This window comes from Cuculus canorus, chromosome 13 (assembly GCF_017976375.1).
Source record: "Cuculus canorus isolate bCucCan1 chromosome 13, bCucCan1.pri, whole genome shotgun sequence".
NCBI lineage: Eukaryota > Metazoa > Chordata > Aves > Cuculiformes > Cuculidae > Cuculus > Cuculus canorus.
The window spans coordinates 12,881,622-12,888,043 of record NC_071413.1 but is presented as its reverse complement, the minus strand read 5'-3'; the positions used below and the strand labels follow the sequence as shown (position 1 = coordinate 12,888,043).

General features: G+C 35.2%; 1 long non-coding RNA gene across 11 annotated transcripts in view; it reads left to right on the top strand.

Moving 5' to 3' along the window:
• The first annotated feature begins 722 nt into the window (after positions 1-722).
• Positions 723-6,422, top strand: part of LOC128853483 (uncharacterized) — a 273,663-nt gene continuing 267,963 nt past the window's right edge. For all 11 annotated transcript variants that reach the window (XR_008452039.1, XR_008452033.1, XR_008452034.1 and 8 more), the window contains exons 1-2: positions 723-857; positions 1,626-1,696. This is a non-coding gene — a long non-coding RNA (uncharacterized LOC128853483). The remainder of the gene's footprint in view (positions 858-1,625; positions 1,697-6,422) is intronic.

The following is a 6,422-nucleotide window of genomic DNA, read 5'->3' as shown; positions in this document are numbered from 1 at the left end:
TAATTGGTTAGTTCAAATTTCTGCACCTAATACACATTTTTAGAGGGAAATAAATCTCTGATATTCGAATATAGGTGTATTTCATTTTCTGGCTATTATGCGAGTCCAGAAGCTTTTCAGTCTTTTTCCAAGTGCTATTTATGATGATTTGTTCTGAAATGATGCAGTCTTTATTCACTAAAAAGAAATACACAAAGTTTTTTATGCTATTGGGCTGAAAATATTATGATAGTTAATACAAGACTTTTTATAAAATGTAGTATTGATTGACTGTATGTCAATTTTAATTTAAGCTTTATGATTCAATCTGTGTCTATTTTTAATTTAAGTGGATTACATTCCGTAAAGATCCTTTTACTGTATTGACTTGGATGTACCATATTATTAGGTACTATGAGTTCAGCTTCCACAAATCTGTTAATACATAAAACCATAAGAAGCCTCTTATGTTCAAACCAGGTTAGAGTGAAGACATCAGATTAATATTTGATCATGTAGAAGTGCCCTTAATCAGATTTACTTATTTCTCAGAGTGTTTCTGCAATTATCATAATTGTTGTGCTAAATATGTTTGTCTTTATATCTGGCTTTGGGCATAATCTTCTCTCGTGAAACCCTCTCATTGTGAGACTTGGATTCCTGCACAAAACCCAATTAATATTAAGATGACAGTCCCTGATGAGTTCCCAAGGAGCGAGCAGCTGAGCAGACTCTGTAACGTTCTTAAGTACAGACTACTTGAATGATCAAGAGCATCTGAGGGAGACATACAATTCAATAATCCCTTTCTCAGGAAAGTCAAGAGTCCTGTGAGATAAGAGTGAAATCAAAGGAACACATCAGAAAGAAAATGACTGGTATAGTCTTGTAGTGTCTCTATTAAAATGCAAAAGTTATGGATTTTTTTAGGGGTGATGGGAACCTTTTCTGTTTCATTGATTTCTTTTTATAGTTTGATGATTTCTCTAAGATTATCTTAAAAGCTTAAAGAAAAAAGAGACTTCATCAAAAGGTATTTTGTGTGACAGCAGCATACATACTTTTTGTTTCCATTATATTAACTAATGCAGCACATTTCAGCAGTTCTTGGTTTTGAGATTTAAACTTATGCAATTCATGTATATGATATATTTGTTGTGGGTTTTATTGTGATGCTGACCCACAAATTTTAAATAGGCCACATGACGTGACCTACTCTGTAAGAATTATTCTTTGAAAACTTGCAGAAAAGCAGTGCTCTTTGCTGGTTTATGTATACATCAACACGACAACACCTAGTCTTTTCTGATATCCTCTTCTATAGTGTAATATCAACAACAAAATTTATTGTGTGTTGGTAGCATGCTAACCTATTGATTTGTAATCAGAAATTGGTTTCCTGTCGCTTTAAAAGGGAAGCACTAAGGGGCAGTAAAAACAAGCTGTCTGTTCTAGATGGAGCTCTGGTTCAGGCTCGATGCTGTACATTTTCCTTAAAGAAATCTTTTATAAAAAGAAGATTCTACAGTTAGACTGAAAAGGCCTGTTACTTTTTATTTTATTATATTGTGCATGGTTTGTATGTTTGAATTGCTTTTGAAGTCCTTCTAACAGTTATCCATAATTAAGATTTTATTTTTTTTTAGTGTTTATATTGCTGAAGCTGATATTTCTAGAGGTAAAAAAACACAAAACCAAATAAAGCATCTCAGTGCTGGTAAGTGTTCTTTCACTACAGATTTACTTCATTAACAAAGTTTCATTATCTGAAACTTGTTAGACATTAAGATAGTAGACGTTACTAAGTGATCAAAAATGCTCTTCTGCTAAAAACGCTCTTCTACATCTTTGTTAGTGTTCCTGCATTGTCCCTTAGCTTTAAGTCTTATATATTTCACTGAGTAGATTTATTCAAATAGTTCCTTATAAAGATTTGTTTCAAAACTGTTAATACGGTAAAGGAATACAGCACAGGCACTTCCTAAGTGCAGATTTTTCAGCCTTGCTCATCCTCTGTTTTTAGTTAAGTTTATTGTATACTATAGTAAACTTTGCAGCTGCCGATGTTATCCTGAAAAAGTCTAATATTGCATTAGAAGTATGACTTGCCAACGTAAGCATCTCTGTTTCCCCATGCCAGACTAGAGGAGATTATGAAGGATATGGAACAAAATGTGCCTTCTAGTTTTCTCCTGCCTAATTAATATTCCAGAGAATCAAAGAAGAAAAAATGAATACCTAAATCATACATATGTATATGCCTTTTGAGCTTTATAATAAAGGCCAAATAACCCCTTACTTGGTTAAAATCCATCTTAAAAGTCAACATACAAAGGTGACTGCTGTATAATATTAGACATATCTGTATTATGTGGGCACGTTACTGCTCCACCAGAATCTCTCAATAGTAATTATTATGCCAAGCACCCTGTTGGCACAATTACACAAAAGCTCTAATTAGTAGCAGTAAGATTAGAACCCCTACATGTTAAATCTGTAGAAGCAGAGCTGAGTGAAGGATTTAAAACAGTTTCAAAACATTGTATTGTCTTTATTACAGTCTTTATATTTCAGTAAAGAAGGGGTTTCTATAAAATGCACTTAAAATAATCTGGTCCTGTCACTAAAAATAGGGAAGATAAGGTAATTGCAGTCAAACCTCAGTACTCTGCTTCTACCAAGGTGCTTTATATCTGAAGTGACAAATCCAGTGAACTCTGGTGGAAGTTTCATACTTTGAAGTTTTTCCTTCAATGAACTGATGGGTTTTTGGATGGATAAAAGCTTTTCCTGATGCCTTCGTTTAGTTCTTAGTGATCACTGAGTGTTCTGTGCCATAACTTTCTGGCATGTGGCAAGCCTCATGTCAGAACTTTATCGGTAGCTAAACATGATCCTTGTTTATTCACGCCTTTCTCAATTTCACTCTTGACCGTTCTTTCTGTAAAGTAATGAAAACACAAAGTTCATTGTCCAGCTATAGCTTTACAGCCAGTACACAAACACCGAGCAATGCCAGTCTGAATCTGTTCCCTTAGCAGGGAAGATACAGTTAGAAGCCAGCACAAACAATGCCAAAGGATTTATTTCACTATCTAAAGAGTTGTGGTCTTACAACCTGTCCAGTAGAAAGGAAATTTTAGCAGTTTTGAAATGACTGATGATGCCTCTTCATTCAGATTTAATACCTACTAAGATAGAGTCAGAAGTATGTACTTCTGCATATTACTTTAGGTATACTATAATATCTTTTTCTCCCAATCTGATCTTGGATACAGTATATTCAAGTAATGCATCAATTACTCTTAGAATAAGAGGAGAATATTTGCATGCTTATTTCTTATTTCCTCTGCTTCTGGTCCTTAGTATGCCTTGTGTTTAAGGGGATGAAGCTGGTATTTTCTTGATTCTCTGTTTTAGGAACAGCTTTTTTAGCTGTGCTGAATTGTAATAGTGATTCTTCTCATCAATTTAATTATTCTTATTTATAGCATGTGCCAATTTCTCATTGAAAAAAATGGTTGTATGATTGCTTTGTCTTAATGTTTATTGATTGTATAGTGCCACTACCATTAATGAAGAAAGCTGGATGCAAAGCTAACCGAACCTGGTAAATATATTCCCACTGATTCCAGTAAGATTTGAATTATGCCTGCACTGAAAACAGACTTTGTGGATTTCTCCTCCAGCTCCTTCTGAGGGGAAGAGAACACCTTTTGTGGTTCTCATCTAGATTGCTTTAGAGGCAGAATTATAAGTAGAACGGGAAGACGGGAACCTGGGTATTAATTTTATGAGGGATTTTTCCGTGTCAGCCCTTCATGTTTTAGGATGCTCTTTATTACTATTGCACATCTCACAGACTTGATCTCACAAAAAAAACATAAAGACAAAATTGGGAGAGAAGAGTTTGCCTGCATTTCAATGTTTATCCTGCTGTGTTTTTCCACAGTAGAAGCAGTAGTCATACATAAGTACTATTCTGTTTTGTCTGCCCAAAAAGAGATGTGAAGGTATTTTTCAGTATATATTTTTCAGTATAGCTTCAGGCTGGTTCAGTGACTTGCACTGCTGCGGAGAGAATCACAGTCTCCATTACATAGCACTAACTCTACTCCGACAGCCTCATATAATCAATCTAGTTAAATACCTTTCTCTGTAAATGCCTAGATGTTGAGGGCACAGGTGAAAATCATCAGTGCTCCAAAGTTATTTGGTTTTTATATGCTTTATTCAAACTTAATTTATATACAGTCATTGCTACCTATAATATGTGGCAGACTCAAGAGCCTTCTGTCTTAGTTTCAATATTTACCCTGATTATTATTTTTTTTCATTTTTAGTCTCAACTTTGGGGAAGGTAGTGATGAAAAATGAAATTTTTTTATGAATGATAAAATAACTGTTGTGAAATAACAAGTTTTATGATTTTAAAGAATTTACAAATTATTGAAGTTCATGTTTTTCTCATTGTTAGTACTATTAAATGCATATTAGCATGGTCATTTTTGTTTAATGGAAACAAATAACAGTTAATCTTATTGCGAGGTTAAGTGGGTTTACTCTGTAAAGGGCAAATCCCAGATGAATGTTTTCTTTTTTAAAGAATAGCTTTAGTCACTGACAGATGGTCTCTGTCTGAGTCTCCCTGTAGACAGATACAGTTTCTTTTTACACGTTTATGAAAGTTGTAGATACAGATATTCAGTAATATGCTGTTGTGTACGACAAAGAGTAAGCCTGGTGGACTGAAGGGATTAGATTTCAGAACAGTGACATATGGCTGGTTTACCAAAGTGGACAAAATTTAAAAGGAAAAAAAAAAAAAGTATCTACAGTTACAGCTACTCACATAACGGAAGAACTGATATTTGGCTCATTGCCTCTTAAAAGATACTATAATAGCTCTTATTTAACTCTGTTTAGAATCAGTCTATTGCTATTATATCCTGATTGTGTGCATTTCTGGCTTTTGGATAACTCTGCACATAAATTGTCACGTGGTCTCAAGTGCAGAAAACCAGCAGTGTCCTAAATTAAAATATTGATAATTTGGTCCCTGACCCTAACCAATCAGATATCAACATTGCTTACATATCTATTGCAGATTTCTTTTATAAATACAACTAACAGCCTCTATAATCCTGCACGATAAGCTTGTATTTTGCTTACCCTGTGTGTTACATGTAAAGTTATAACATCATTATAACCTTAGTCAAATAACTATACAACATATTTAGCAGTAATTTGTCACACTAAAATTATTCATAGGTGTCTTGAATGAGTCTGATTATATTTATGTGTTATGCCATACCATGGTTTTTGGCAATGGAATTTGCTAGATTTCATAGATTTACTGTGTCTGCTTTTTTTTATGACTGACATAGCAATAACCAGATTGCAAGAATATTTATGTTGTTTGTGGCTTAGCAAGATAATTAAAGGATATAAATTAATCAAGTGCAATTAATTAGAAACTTTATGTTCACAGCAGTCCTTCTTTGCATGTATAATTTATATGTATTGATTTCCTGGCTTTCATTAGCCTATGAGATAACAGCAAAAATGCATTAGAGAAGAAAATGTACAATTAGCGTGAGAGTGAACCCTGGCATAATTGATAGATCAGCACATGTTTGGGGCAAATATAAAGCTTTGTTAACTGTCATAAGCAGTTAGAATTGATAAGTGGTATTTCACTACATATCTCTCAGCTGATTAATGGTGTTTTTAAAGAGTCCTCTTAATGGGAAGCTGATAGGTTGGTTGAATTTACATTTTAATCAGAGTATTTATGATGGAGGCAGCCATAAGAAATTCATTGGCACAGTGGTAAGGACCTTCCCCTGAGGGATTTGGGGGAAGAGAAAGCATTTTAATATGGCTACTCACCTTCCCCTTCTTTGTATAACCTGGTCAGTGCACAGGAAGGGCAAGATTACTTGCTGTCAACTCAAAACTGACTGTCATTAACGAGAATTTCAGTTTTTAATGTGCTAAGCAGTAAGGTAAAATGAGAATGAAAACGTTCAGAATACTTGAAAGCTTATTCAGGAAAAAGTAGCTCTGTTAACAATAAAAAGTCCAGGTGCAAGGTCCTACATCTGGGTCAGGGCAACCTGCAGTTTCAATACAGGTTGGGGTCCGATGTGCTTGAGAGCAGCCTTATGGAGAAGGACTTGAAGGTGCTGGTTGATGAGAAGGTTGACATGAGCCAGCAGTGTGTGCTCGCAGCCCAGAAGGCCAACCCTACCCTGGGCTGCATCACATGAAGCATGGCCAGCAGGGCGAGGGAGGGGATTCTGCCCCTCTACTCTGATCTTGTGAGACCCTCCCTGGACTCCTGGGTCCAGTTCTGGAATCCTCAACAGAAGGAGGATATGGAACTGTTATAATGGAACCAGAAGAGAGCCACAAAGATGATGACAGGGCTGGAGGGTCTC